At 43.7% G+C, this 16093-nt stretch overlaps 1 pseudogene; it reads left to right on the top strand.

The window, feature by feature from the left end:
- Window positions 1-1012: 1012 nt before the first annotated feature.
- LOC132652716 (phosphomannomutase 1-like) overlaps window positions 1013-16093 on the top strand; it is a 78764-nt pseudogene continuing 63683 nt past the window's right edge.

The following is a 16093-nucleotide window of genomic DNA, read 5'->3' as shown; positions in this document are numbered from 1 at the left end:
TTCAAATTCCATTGAAATAGTATCCACAAAAGCCCACTGCTTTTCAAATCAAAGATGGCTGTGACATGGGGACACATGGAATGGGTTGATGGTTGGGTGTGATTCCCTGGGAGAAAAGCCTGTTGGCCGTGGTGCTGAGGGGCCCTGCCTTCAGTTGCATGTGACTGGACTGATTCTCACCTCTCTTGCTCCATGTGTGGCACCAGCTGAGGTGATGAAACTGGGGCTAAGGACCATCAGACTGTTGGAAGGGCTACCAGCTTTTGCCCAAAAGTTTGTCATAATTTTACATGCCTGAATCAAGTCTGAACACTAATCAGTTCAGCCTTCCTCCCAGCCCCCAACTCACAAATACCCCCTGAACTTGGATGGAGCAAAGACACATAGTGACCAGGAAAGGCCTTGACATTGCTGAGGCTCCTGCTTATGGGTTGCCAGTTCACAGGGTTGGAGACATATGGTCACGTGTGCTCTTTGTACTCCCTGCGCCCATGTGACCAGCTTTAGAGGACTGAAGGAGCAGAGGCATGTGCTCTTCCAATGACTGTGTGTGTGTGTGTGTGTGTGTGTGTGTGTGTGTGTGTGACAAAAAGAGCAATAAAGAACAAAGCTGATGTTCTCTTAGACCAGGTTCCTACCTGCCAGGTACAGCGCTGGGAGCGCCGGCATGTCCTGACTTGATATAGGAGGCCTGAAAAATAAGCAAACGGAGGCGTGGTGGGGGCTAGATGGCTTGACCAAACGCGGCAACCAGTGCTATGAAGTCAACTTTGAAAACTCAGGTCCGTGTGAGCCCACAGATCAGGGTCTGCAGTGCGCTGACAACAGCGCTCTCCCTGTACTGTCTTCCCTTACAGAATGGGGAGGCGTGGGGACGCTGATTGAGAAAGGAAATGAGTAATGTGAACCCTTTACCGTCAGAATGCGTTTATGTGTCGTGTGTGCCATTAAAATATAATACGGGCAGGGACAGCCCCTGCTGGGGAGGGAGCCGCAGCCATGCCTGTCTGCCATGGAGGGAGCCCGCAAGAAAAAAAGAGCTAATCCTCTGCTGTGGACAGGACTCTCATGCCAGCTCACCAGGAAAAAAATAAAAAATGACCCTGATGTATCAGCCCTCACACAGAAGCTGTGAAGTAGAGTACAGACGGGTGTGGCGGGTGGCTCTGACAGCGGGGTGCTGGGGACGAGGGTCACTGAAAAGTCTGACTCTGTTTGCTGAGAGTGGGACAGCGCAGCACAAACACTGCTCTCCAAGCAGACAATCCAGAACCACCTCGGGGAGGAGCTCCAACGGAACTCCTTGATCAGCTTCGGCCTCGACTGCATGGCCCTGCTCGGACTGCCCAAGAAGCATGGAACAGCCGCTGAGTTCCGGAGTGGCATGCTGAACAGCTTGCCCATCGGCCACAGCTGCACCCTGGAGAACGGGATCGAGTCCTGTGAACAGGGCATTTGTGGCAGCTCTCAGGACAGAGTTTGCTGCCAAGGGGCTGAGGTTCTCCCGAGGCGGCATAAGCTTCAATGTCTTTCCCCAGGGCTGGGAAAAGCCCTGATGCCTGTACGAGGACAGCTTTGACAAGATCCACTTCTTTGGGGAATGAGACCAGTCCTTGTGGGAATGACTTTAGGATCTATGAGGTTATAGCCATGGTCTCCCCTCAGGACCCTGTACAATGATGCAGGGAGCTTTCCCTCCCAGAGACAGCCCAAGAGGCAGAACGGTATCCACAGCTGAACATTGGGACCTTCAAAGAGTTCTGGCCAGGCTTGAAAAGAGAACCTGGGGTGCCAGGGTTCCTCCCCCCCCCCCCCCCCCGGCCCAACATGTAAGGTCATGTGGAGGCCCACACATACAGGATCACGATCTGGGTATCAACCGTCCCCAGCCAGGTGGCTCCTGGTGAGATGCATCCCTGCAGTCTGCACTGAAGGACCTCGCTTCTGGGGCTGCTGGTCTTTGGGATGGAATGGGTTTCACCCCAGAGGGAGGCGTGTGAGTTATGCTATGGAGCCTGCTTGCCACAGACTGACAAGGGGCAGAGTAGCAGGGAAGGGGCATTACTCAAAGGGCCTTGTCACGGATATTAACGTTCCCAAGACAACAATAATAATAATAGTAATAATAAGTACTAAGTGAACCAGTTAATTCCCGAAGTCCCTTCCACGTGTGCCATTGTACAGTGTTGCTTAGCCAGCAGCCAACTCAACTACCTCCTGCGGAAGCATGGAAGGGTGGTTTTACTAACGCTGTGGGGCAATTTTGCCATCTACTGGGCACTTTGGAAATTACGGCCTCTTCCCTCAGCCTTTCAAGAGCTTCACCACACTAAGCTTCTAAACAAAAGAATTTTTCCTGAAGACAAAGGGGGAAAAATGATTTTTTAAAAATCTAGAAGCAAAAAAGCATACCCAAAGCTGTGGAAATCGTTGGATTCATTAGGGTACTTCAGAGAGTAAATACTTTACGAACTACTAAAGGTAAATTTGGATTTAAAAAACTGACTTGCAGAGATTGCTGTGGTATGCTATTAAGTGAGAAAAAAAAACAAATTGCAGAGGAAAATCTTAATAAACATACATACATTCACACACACATACATACATATACACATACATACACACATATATACACACACACATACACAGACACATGAACACACATACATACATACAATGGGAAGAATATGTCTAGATATACATCAATTAAAGTAATTTTGCATAGTACATTAACTTAACAGCATATTATCTGGACAGATAATTTCAAGAAAATGCTAAACAAATTGCCAAAGACAGTATAGATGGCCCTGCCTAAGATGACCATATTGCCCCACTGAATCCTCTGCAGTGTGTGTTGGACCTCCCTGGTGAATGGAGTAGATGAGTATCAAATACCTTACATGAATGTCTACACTCACATAAACACAGACACATGGACACACACAAACATGGCAGGGGTGGCATCCGTCTATCTCAGAGTCATCCTGAGGATCAAATAAGATGGTGTGTTTTGGCACTGTGTTAGAGGAACCGTGGGAATGACATGTTGCGTGCACCACAGCGACTGAAGATATTAAATACTCAGTAAATGGTACTTCTACTACTGCTGCTCTATTGCTGCTAAAGAAGACCATGTTTATTTAGACCCCAAGGAAGCTTGAGAATTCCATCTCCAGAACGGCAGACCAGCCGTCACTCAAGTTAGATAAGACACAGGGCAAGGGAATCAAATATCTGCTCTGTCTCAACGCCACGGTTTCTGGGAGTTTGTCTTCTGAGTAAAGTATCTAAGGTTCAGATATGCCTTGTGTCCCTCCAGCCCCATTCCACCTCTACAGCAAACAAAGAATCAGATACTTACATGGAAGACCTAAGGCTCAGGAGGAGGGAAGGAGGAGAGGCTTCCACCCCCTCTCACTGCCTGGCACCTGGCATTTACTGAAGACATGTTTCCTGAACTAAATGTCTGTTGGCAACATTGCCCTCTTCATTTTGTTCTGTTTAACAAGGATATGGCTTGATCCTTGACCTCTGAGAACAGCGAGGTTGAACAGCACATTGAAGTACTCCTCTTGACTCGTGAAGGTGATTTGTGATTTCTACTCATTCTTCCATACAAGCAGAATCCTGCATGACCAACCAACACTGACTTCATTGTTACAGAAGGATTCTTCACTGCTCCAAGTGCATTCTCATGCCAGTCCCGTGAAGCCCATAAACCCATCATTAAAATGCACTGTTACCAGCTGGACAATAATGGTGACATGCAACTCTGTCTAAAGAGTCACCAGACATGGATCAGGTAAGAATCTTGAGAGAGATTTCACTAAGCAGAAGAGAAATCTAAATCAAAATCTCAGTGAAGTATCTTATCCCACTTAGAACTTCTAGGAGCAAAAAGACAAGAAGCTGAGGGTGCAGAGATAAGGGAACTCTAATACCCTGTAAAGGGGAAGGAAATTCACACACTGCACATTGTTGTAAAATGAAAACATTAAACATAAACATTTTTTAAATGTAAAGAACCTGGAGAAGGTTTTGATAGACATCTCCCTGGTCTCCAGCACCTTTATAAGCAGGTGACCATTAGCTCCTGCACTCTCCTGTGGTCCAAAGACGATGTCTTTGAGCTTGTCACACCCACACTGCCTTTTTGTTCTGTTTCAGGAAAACACTCCTCATCTACAGAAGTCTATTTACCCGCTAGCCCCAGAGCCTCTCTGGTCAGCAGACAGGACAAGAATCGCTTCGGTCACTGTGGCATCATGTTCAAAGCAGCAACTTTGGAATGAACAGGGAAAAACTTGCGATTCTCACTTCTGGCCTGGGATAAGTCAGTGTGAGGCTCTTCCTCTGAGACACAGCGCAAGGAAGGTTGTGTCACAGCTAGGGTGTGTGCGCAGGGTTCAGGACAGAGCCCAGCAGATGGTGAGTGTTCTGGATGTGACTTCCTTCCTGCACAGAAGAGTTTGAGAGAAGCCACATGCTGGCGAGCACCCTTTGCCCTTCCGACTCCAGTCTTCAATCTTCATACTGCTTGTCCAAGTGCACAACATTGATCTTTCCCATATCTGGCTAAATCTGAACGTTGAGAAACTCCAGTCGAATACCAAAAGGAAAAGAAAATTGAGTCCTGGCTTCAAATATTTCCCCACTACTGGGTCAGCGAGCTGGATTCAGACTTCCAACAAATGTCACAGCTGTGGTCAGTCATAAATCTCCCTGTCCAAAAGGTTGTTCTCTTCAGGCTTCTATAAATACCTCCTCCCCTTGTAGGAATAGCCCCAAGGACCTTGAGTATGGAGTCATGCACCCTACTGGCTCCTTAGTCTACACCACTATAAGCAATCCTTTTGCAAAAGACACCTTAGTTACCTCCATCAGGGTGGCATTTGTTTCCCACTAGAATTTAACTAACTTAACAACAGTTGACAAAACAAATAATGAAGCTGTAATAGTCCATGGTGCATGTGCCGAATAAGGCAGATACAGACACACATGTACACATGCATGCCAGCATTTATTCAACATGGAAACGTGCTCACATAAGTATGCACTTATACACACCTCTATACATAGATGTATACATATACATATACATACATACATACATATGCATGCACACTTGTGAACATACTTCTCTGTGTATACATGCATTGCTGTAAACATAGAGCCAGTATAGCTAAATTGGTGAGCTCCAGATTCAATATTATACCTTGTCTCAAAAGTAGGGTGGGAATGATGGTCAACATCAACCCCCAGTCTCCATATGCACACACATACCTAATAGTTTCGGAAAAACTTCATGATATTGGTCTTGGAAATGATCGGACCCAAATTCTTTTTTTTTTTTTTTTCAATGCAGTTTATTCAGGAACATTGAACAATCCTCGGACCCCGGGGAAAGCCAGCCCACAGCTTAAATAGCCTCTGGGTAGCCAACCCAGGCGTGCCACGGGGGCAATGCAGATAGGTCCACATACATGGAAGCAAGCCAGCTCCTCGGCCTTAGCCAAATGTGGAGTTGTTCGTGACAGAGAGCACTCACCATCGGGAAGGTGGAAGGCGGAAACCAGCTCCATCTTTAAGGCATAGCATTCCGCAGCTCTCTACAGTTCCCCCTTTTCGTTTTAGACGCATCAGGCAAGAGTAGAGGTCTGATCTCTGATATTAGAAATAAATTGGGACTTTGTACAGATGTTCATTTAGGTGTCATCCACCCAAAGAGCATCAGACCCGTCCGATACCTTTTTCTCAGAGGCGGGACCTGGGGCATCAACCCGCATGCAATCAGACATGCTCTTCTCTGGGTCCAAAGCGGCTGACCCTGAGTGCAGTGCTTAGCCTCGCATCCTGAGCGTATCATTTTAGCTTTTTATGGTATCCAACCATGCTTGGGGAGAATGTCCTGCTTCAATGGCTGTAAAGGCCTGAATGATCATGGCTGCATCACACTGTTGTGAGACTCTAATCTTGCATATATACCACAGGCAAACCAAGGAGACCAACACCAGAAGGCTTGCTAACACTCCCATGCCCGCCCATTCCTTCAGATGATTCATGGCTGCAGCAATCCATGTTGATAATCCTGTGGCTAGTCCTGCGTCCACTCCGGTAGAATTTACTGTGACAATGGCCACTCTCAGCTGCTCCATCGTAGTATCGAATTCTCCAGTCCAATTACCTAAAATATAGCTCGACAATTGTTTAGACAGATTTGAAGCACAGGAAAAATTCTCATGTTGTATGCTAGTGACACAAAGTCCAGCATACTTTCATTGACAGCCAGGTTGAGCGATTTGCCATAGGGTATCAATTTGCTCCTGCAAGAGGTCAATCCTCTGATTGAACACCATCAAGCTTCCTTTTAGTTGAGCATTAATTCCTTTATGTACAACTAAGGCATGAGCTACATTGGCTAAATGATTATTCAGGGTCTGAGCAGTCTGCCCAGTATGACTCATGGCTAATGCCCTGGTGGTAGCTCCAACAGCCGTCAATTAGATGGTAGTAACAATGGTGGCTGTAGTTCCAAGATCCCTTTTCTGTCTGAAGAGAGTCATAGCGTGAGGGGCATCAACAGATGTAGCCCAGGGCAGTTCAGAGTCCAATTGGGTTACATAGTAATGTGAAGAGGGACTGCCTCTGACATAATCTGATTGGCCTGCTCTTTGATCACCTCCCTCTGGGGGGGGAGCAGCCTTACCAGGCCACAGTAGAGGACAATACAGCCACTTTTGATGTGAACTGACAGACTAAGATCAGAAAGGAGAGGAGAATCTCCCCTATTAGTGGACTTGGGGAGTGGCATGCAAGCAGAGGGAGGAGGGAGGGTGGGATTGGGAGGAGAGGAGGGAGGGGCTTATGGGGGGATGCAGAATGAATAAAGTGTAATTGATGAAAAATTTAAGAAAAAAGGGAAAAAAATAATTTAAGAACCTTAAATGACTTTCAAAATTGGAGGAAAACATGGAGTTAGTCAATTGGCATGGAGCACGTCTCGCCCCTGGGGGCAATGGTCTCCTGAACCTACTCAGACCTCGGACACCACCACTGCTAGTTCTAGAACTGACGCAGGATGTTCCAATGAGGGGTTAAGGCTTCTCATAATATTTCCTATAAGCCCACACCTGTTTGTCTATATCCCCCATTTTTATTCATTATTAGCCAGATAGAGCCAAGTAATTGTGGTAATGATACTTGCTTTTTTGCCCAATGGACCCAAATTCTTAAGCAACAAGAGCAAAAGGACATAAGTTAAACTACATAAAAGTAAAAGAGCCTCTGAACAGGAAAGGAAGTGATCAGCAGGGTGAAAAAGAACCTTCAGAACAGAAGAAAATGCTCATAAGCCATTCATCCAGCAAGGGGCTAATGTCCTAGCTGTGTAAGAAACTCTTACGGCTCAATAGTGAAAAGGTTATTTAAAATTGAGTAAAGATGTTGAACAGACATTTCTCCAAAGAAGACATTACAAAAAGCAGCAGATGTATCAAGTTAGTTAGCATAACTGATCATCGGGGAAATACAAATCAAACTTCAATGAGTTACCACCTCACACCTATTAGGATGCCCTTTTTGTTATTAGTTATTCACTTACATCTCAGTTGTAGCCCCCTCACTCCTCTCATTCTGGTCCCTCTCCTCTGTCCCTCCCTCATACTACCTCTCCTTCCCCTCAGAAAAGGAGAGAGCCTCCCCCCCAGAAACCCACCCCAGCATGTCCAGTCTCATCATGACTATGTACTTCCTTTTTCAGTGTCCTGGCAAGGCAGCCACACCAGGGTGAAGTGATCAAAAGTCACACAACAAAAACCATGTCAGAGACAGCCTCCATCACCTTTCTGGGGGACCTACATGGAGGCTAAGCTGCCCATGGGTACATATGTGTAAAGGGCCTAGGTCTAGTCCATGCCTAGTCCTTGGCTGGTGCTTCAGTCTCTGCAAGCCCCCTCTGGGCCCAGGTTAGTTGGGACTGTTGGCCTTCCTTTATTTTTTAAAGAATAACAAATGTTGGTGAGAATGTAGGGATACTGGAATCTGTGTGCATTATTGGTGGGAGTATACAATGGTGTTGCCACTATGGAAACAGTATGGATGGTCTTTAAAAAAAAACAAAAACAAAAAACTAAAAACACACCTGCCTTGGGGTGGGGGCAACATAGAACAAATTGGTAGGAGGAATGTAAAATATGTAAACATAATACTCATGAATAAATGAGAGAGAGAGAGAGAGAGTCACATAATCCAAATAAAACTTTCAAGTATATATAGCTCAATTTTTCAAGACAGGGTTTCTCCATATAGCCCTGGCTGTCCTGAAACACTCTTTCTCTGCAGATCAAGCTGGTCTCGAACTCACAGAGGCCTGCTTCTGCCTCCCAGTTGCTGGGATTAAAGGCGTGCACCACCATGCCCAGCTATAGCCCAATTTTTTAGGTCAAGCTCTCAAGATATATCTGTACTCCCATATTTATTGCACATCATTTACTATTTTAAAAAAATTTTACAGTTTATCCCAAGGTTTACATCCCACAAAAACAGATCTTGGTTAGTGATCATTTTGAAGCCAGGACACATTTGATAGTATCCAGAAGCATTTTCTCCTAACATAAACCATAAATAAACTTATTTCAACAAATTGATTTTACTAAGCCAGTTGTCATTTAACAAATGTTGCTGGAGCAAACAGACACATACAATAAAATAAATGAACCTGAACCCAAACAAACCTCAAAGACCTGAAAGCAATCACAAAACCAAACACATCTAGGAGAAAACTTAGGGAAATATCATGATGACTTCAAGGTAATGATGTTTTCTTGAGGAAGACCCAAGACTCCTGACTGATGGGTCTAGAAAGATGGTTCAGTGGTTAGACTCTCTTACTTTTCACCCAGAGGCTCTGGGTTCAGCTCCCAGCACGCCCATGGAAGCTAACAACTGTCTTTAACTTCAACTCCAGGGGATCTGACCTCTGTGGGCATCAGGAAGCACATAGTACATATACATACATACATACATACATACATACAGGCAAAACACAAAATAAATTAAAATTTTATTTATTAAACATAAATCTTTTTTAAAAAGGATTCATGTACCATAAAGGAAACTGATTAGACTTAAAATTAAAATCTTCTATTCACCAAATAACACCACTAAGAAAAAGAAAAGATAACTATTACCTAGAAGTAGCTACTTAGAGCATACATATGTAACAAAAAAAGTCTATGAGCAGCATATGTAAATAACTTAGACTATCAATAAAAAGACAAAAGAGCTCATTTAAAATGTACAAAATGGGGAGGCTTCCCTTTTCTGAGAAGAAGAGGAGGAGGGGTGGATAAGGGAGAGGTAAGGTGAAAGGGAGGAACTGGGAGGAGAGTACAGAAAAAAAGCTGAAATCAGGATGCAAAGTAAATAAATAATTTAATAAAAATTAAGAAGACAAAAAATAATAAAGTGTAGAAAATGCATGTAGACACTTCTAATTAGATCTACAATAATGGCCAGTGGGTACATTCACCATCATTAGATATAAGGGAAATAAAATTCAAAAGCACAATAAAATATTACTTTATTCCCACTAGAATGATGAAAATTAAAATGACTAGCTAAATGTTGGCAAAAATATGTTTTATCACAGCTCTCAAACACTACTGGTCAGTGTGTAAGTGGCACAGCTGTGCTGGGTAACTGTGACAGTTGTTCAGTTTTGTACAAACTATACATCAGTCACAAAGAAACAACTTACCTCTACTTTCCTTTGCTGATCACTCCATAACATAACAGCAGCTATGAATAACAGCCTACAGCTTTGTTATCAACGCCTATATCTTAAAGGGCTATGTAAAAATCTCACTACTTGATCTGGAAAGACAATGGGCACCATTTACATTACCCGTTCTTGACATTTTACAAATAAATGAATGAAGACCAAAGAGATGGAGTGGAGTGGTTTGCCTACAGTTTCTCATCTGGTTCTCATCAGTCCATATCCTCCACATCTCATCCCAGGGTTTCTTCTTACCTATGATAGCAGGGGGTGGGGGGGGGCCAAGGAGGGGTCTCGTGTACCCACGTGAGATATAATAAGCAGTGGAGAGGCCTATAGTTTAAAGCTTAGGTCTTTTGCTGGTGCAGACTCTAAGTTAACTTCTAATTTAATCTTATTTCCCAGCCTCCCTCAGCCATGTGGCTACTTCTTTACCTCTCTCTGCTCCAGTCTCCCTTCCACACCCTTACACGTCTGTCTTGAACCTCTCACTTCTGCTTTTGTCCTTTCTGTCTCCCTCTGTGTCCGGAAGTTCCTCCCTTGTACTTCCTGCCCTAGCCATTGGCTGTCACATCTTTATTATAACCAATCATCAATAAGCAAATGCCAGAACGGTTCTTAGATTGCCTTTAGGCAATGAGGACTGTTACAAATAGAAAGCCTGTGATGGGCCACAAAAATAACAACTAAAAATTCACCTTCATACAAAGTCAAAGTAAGCAAGGTCACCCCAACAACCCTTCATCTCACAGTCTCTCCAGTCTGACTTGGAAGCAGCAATCCCCAGAGGAGCAAGAGAATTGAAGCCTGACATTTGCATTTTACCCTTCATCTCTAAATGCGATTTTCCAGATCCCTGTCATGGCAATTTCTTGATGTGTTTCAGAGGGGAGAAACTTTAAAGCTGAAAAAGGAAATAAATGTCAGCAAGCTTCCTGCTAGCTCCCTGGAGAGATGCCTGATCCAGGAGGCAGGTGCTGAGTGGGCTATCAAAGACAGTGCCAAGTTGTCCCAGGCAGGCATGCATGAGAAGGAAGCAGGCTTCCTCAGCTTCATGATAGTCTAGTCAGCCCCTTAGCCATTGCTCATGGTCTTACATAGCCTGTAGATATGGAAGCTGGCATCCCAGAAGCTGATCCAGTGTTGTGAGGTCCCCTGTTGTCCTCTGCTGTCTCTACCTTTCTTCTGTCTTACCTCTGTGCAGCCACTGCTGAAGCTGGTGGCAGGGCTTAGAATGCCTTTGAGAATTAGGCATTCAAGAAGAGGAAGACAGGAAGATGCCCATGCAGAACCCTGTGCCCCTCAGCTGGAGACAGGAGACTGAGGAGAGCTCCTCTTCAATAAGATACATGGAGAAACCAGAGTCGAGGTCCACCCCGGGCTGAGGGAAAATACCAGGGATGTAACAAGACTCCTTGCAGCTTAGAGCCATCATGTAAGATGATCCATCAGGAAGCTACTTTCAACAGCTCGCTTCACAGAATCTCTACCACAACTCTGTTGGTCCCTTCATAGCACATGGTAGTTTAAGATCCCATTCTTTGTTTGCTTATTCGTTATCCATTCCCCACATGAGAAAGTTTCCCACGACAGCACCTGAGATTCAGCAGGTGCCCAAGGAAAACTACATGTGGAGATTGTTTGATGATCAAGTGATTCCTATGAAACACCCTCTCTTCTAGAGAGGCAAAAAAATTCTTATTTTGTACAAAGGGCAGATTACTGGAGATTCCTGAGTTGCAGCCAGAGTTTTTCAGGCACAAGGCCACATTCCAGAACACCCAACCATCTAGGCTCAGTCACCTGTCCCAGTACACCAATTAAAGACTCTGGTAACAAAAAGAAGATTTATTCTTTGTGTCCACACTGGAAAGAGAGACAAATAAGGGAGTCAAGTGATCCCAACTCCACCCTCCACCCAGGTACTGATATAAGTTTTAGGTTTAAATGCAGGACAACTTGAAGGTGGAGACAGGAAGTACATGTAATCAAGCAATCCTAGTCGAAACAATTGATGGTCACTGTCCTCATGCTATAAGTTTGTCTGAGGAGATCTATGTTGTTGGAAGGGACCACCTGCTTCCAGAAGACGACTGCTTCTGTCCCAGACAACAGACCTCTCTTCTGGATCATTTCCCTCATTCTGAGTCCCTCTGGCTGGCAAGGTTTTGTTTTTCTTAGAATCTGAAGTGGCCACAGGTTTAGGACAATGATTCATCTCTGTGCCTGCAGCCTTGAAGGGAGATGAATGACATTTGACTGACACTCTTTGAGTGATTAACTGAAATAAACGACACAGTGCAAATGGAAGGCAGAGATGCCAGGCTTTTGTGTTTTACTTAGGCACCTTGTGGGCCCACATAGGAAGTCAACATCTCTTAGGAAAACCTAAGTGTCTGTCTCAGAATCCCATCTGGCTGACAAGAGTCCCACTATGCTGTTAGACATTTATGGCAGACAACATTCATAAAGAGCTATGCTCGTATTCAAGCACTTTCATGAGCATTAGTTGAACCTCACAAATATCATCTTCACCCTTTTTTTACCATTTTTCAACTTTTTATTGATTCTTTGTAAATTTCAGATCATGCACCCCAATCACACACCTTATTCACCCTCTGCCCTTGCAACCTTCCCCTCCAAAAGAAAATAAAACAAAAATAAAAAAAAAACAAAAATAAAATCTCATCATGTCATACAACATACCCTTTTTTCTATACATCTTTACTTGAAAATGTCCATTGGTGTGAGTGCAAATTTGTACAACCACTTTGGAAATCAATCTGGCACTTCCTCAGAAAATTGGGAATAACACTACCTCAAGATCCAGCTATACCATTCCTCGGCATCTACCCAAAAGATGCACCACCATACCACAAGGACATTTGTTTGCTCAACTATGTTCATAGCAGCTTTATTCATAATAACAAGAATCTGGAAACAACCTATATGTCCCTCAACCAAAGAATGGATAAAGAAATTGTGGTACATTTACACAATGAAATATTACTCAGCTATTAAAAACAAGGAAATTATAAAATTTGCAGGCAAATGGATGGAACTAGAAAAGATCAGCCTGAGTGAGATAATCCAGAACCCAAAAGACATGCATGGTATGTATTCATTTATAAGTGGATATTAGCCATCTAATATAGGATAACCATCCTACAGACTAAAGAAGCTAAATAACAAGAAGGACCCTGGAAAGGATGCTTAATTCTCATTCAGAAAGGCAAATAGAATAGACACCAGAATCAGTTGAAGAGAGGGAACAGGACAGGAGCCTAACATAGATACTCTCCGAAACACTCCAACCAACACAGCCAAACTTTTGGCAGAGTGCAGAGAGTCTTATGGAAGAATGGGTGGATAGAAGGACCCAGAGGGGACAGGAGCTTCACAAGAAAACTAACAGAGCCAACAAATCTGGGCGCAGGGGGGAGCCTGCAGAGACTGAAGCACCAAACAAGGACCATGCAAGAAGAAGACCTAGACACCCTGCTCAAACGTAACCCATAGGCAGCTCAGTCTCCATGTGGGTTCCCTAGTAAGGCAAGCAGGGGCTGTCTCTGACATGGACTCTGTTGTCCACTCTTTGATCACTTCCCCCAGGTGGGAGGGCCTTGCCCAGGCCACAGAGAAGGGAGATGCAGGCAGTCCTGATGAGACTTGATAGGCTGGGGTCAAATGGTAAGGGAGTAGTTCTCCTTTCTAAGGATTAGGAGAGGGGGATAGGGAGGAAGAGAGAGGGAGGGTGGGACCAGGAGTAGATGAGGGAGGGGTCTATAATCAGGATATAAAGTGAATACATTATTAAAAAAATAAAAATAAATTATAAAACCTGTTACAAGAAAAAGTGGGGAAGAGCCTAGAACTTATTGGCACAGGAGACAACTTCTTGAACAGAACATGAACAGCACAGACTCTAAGATCAACAATCAATACATGGGACCTCATGAAACTGAAAAGCTTCTGTAAAGCAAAGGACGCTGTCATCAGTACAAAACAACAGCCTACAGACGGGGAAAGGATCTTTACCAACCCTATATCTGACAGAGGCTAATATCTTGAGTATATAAAGAACTCAAGAAGTTAAATAGCAACAAATCAAATAATTCACTTAAAAATGAGGTAGAGAGCTAAACAGAAAATTCTCTGTAGAGGAATATAGAATGGCAGAGAAACACTTACCCAAAGAAATGCTCAATGTCCTTAGTCATCAGAGAAATGCAAATCAAAATGACCCTGAGATTTCACCTAACACCCATCAGAATAGCTAAGATCAAAAACTGAAGTGACAGTATCAAATAACAATACACACTGGAGAGGATGTGGAGAAAGGAGAACCTTCCTCCATTGCTGGTGGGAATGTAAACTTGTACAACCACTTTAGAAATCAATCTGGCACTTTCTCAGACAATTAGGAATAGCGCCACCTCAAGATTCCACTCCTAGCATATATCCAAAATATGCTCAAGTACCCAAGGACATTTGCTCAACCATGTTTGTAGCAGCTTTATTCATAATAACCAGAACCTGGAAACAACCCAGATGTCCCTCAATTGAGGAATGGATACAGAAATTGTAGTACATTTACACAATAGAATATTATTCAGCAATTAAAAACAAGGAAATCATGAAATTTGCAGGCAAATGATGGGAACTAGAAAAGATCATCCTGAGTGAGGTATCCCAGAAAAAGAAAGACACACATGATATATACTCACTTATAAGTGGATATTAGACAAATAATATGGGATAAACATACTAAAATCTGTACACCTAAAGAAGCTAAACAAACAGGAGGACCCTGGATAAGATGATCAATCCTCATTCAGAAAGGCAAATGGGATGGACATTGGAAGAGGGAGAAAACACAAAACAGGACAGGAGCCTACCACAAAGGGCCTCTGAAAGACCTTTGATACCTTTGAGGGGTATCAAAGCAGATGCTGAGGCTCATAACCAAACTTTGGGCAGAGTGCAAGGGAATCTTATGTAAGAAGGGGGAGATAGAAAGAGCTGGAGGGGACAGGAACTCCATAAGGAGAGCAATAGAACCAAAAATTCTGGGCACAGGGGTCTTTTCTGAGATTGATACTCTAACCAAGGACCATGCATGGAGATGTCCTATAACCCCTGCGCAGATGTAGCCCATGGCAGTTCAGTGTCCAAGTGGGTTCCCTAGTAAGGGGAACGTGGATCTTTGATCATCTCCCCATGAGAAGGGAGCAGCCTTGCCAGGCCACAGAGGAGGGCAATGCAAAAAGTCCTTATGAGACCTGATAGGCTAGAGTCAGATGGAAAGGGAGGACCTCCCCTACTAGTGGTCTTGAAGAGGGGCATGAGAGGAGATGAGAGAGGGAGGGTGGGATTGGGAAGGGAAGTGGGAAGGGGCTACAGTAGGGATACAAAGTGAATAAACTGTAACTAATATAAAAAATAAAAATTTAAATTAAAAAGATAAATTATTTTAAAAACCCTCTTATTTTTGTTTAACTCTATTCTTTCCACATGTATCCCTCCTCAATACAGAGATTAACACAGTGTTTACTCTGGGCGTAGATTCTGATTAGCCTGAGCAGATTGGTGAATGGCATTTTCTTGAAGACACTTACTAATCACACAGTGCATGTGGGACCTAAAACAATCCAAACAAATTAAATGTAATCATTTCTCACTAAATACTTGAGAAAGTCATCTCCTTTTCACTTTCTCCATCTCTTCCCCCCTCCCTCTTTCCTTTCCCTTTCTTCTAAATTTCTTACATGAAATTGAGAGCTCATGTCTTCCCAGTTCTTATTAGTAGCTATCTTGTAGCTTGCGCCTCCAAAAGAGGCTCAAGTACACAATAAGGACATTTGATCCTCAACACTGAGAAATGAAATTAGTTAAGGAAGGAAAGACAGGGGGGAGACAGAGAGAAATGGAGGGGTAAGAAACATAAAACTGGGGAGGCTAGGGAATTTTAACTTGTTTTTCTCAACTAAGGAGCTGAAAGCTGATAGAAACCCTTTGGCAAGCTCATGGTCCTAAGACAGTGATTTGGCTGAGCAGCAAAAAAATGCTTATTAGTGAATCGTTGAAAACAGTAGATCTAAGCCAGCTGCAGTGGCACATACCTGTAATCCCAGCACTAAGAAAGGCAGAGGCAGATGGATCTCTGGTCTACAAAGCAAGTCCAGGACAGCTAAGGCTATACAATGAAACCCTGTCTTGAAAAACAAACAAACAAACAAACAAAGAGTAGATCTATTTCCCCAAGCTATGGGTTATATTCTTCATTCTCTGTTTACAGATACAGAGTGCCCAAAA

Source organism: Meriones unguiculatus, chromosome 1 (assembly GCF_030254825.1).
Source record: "Meriones unguiculatus strain TT.TT164.6M chromosome 1, Bangor_MerUng_6.1, whole genome shotgun sequence".
Classification (NCBI taxonomy): Eukaryota; Metazoa; Chordata; class Mammalia; order Rodentia; family Muridae; genus Meriones; species Meriones unguiculatus.
Note: the sequence above shows the minus strand (reverse complement) of the source record. Positions and strands in the feature narration are given on the sequence as shown.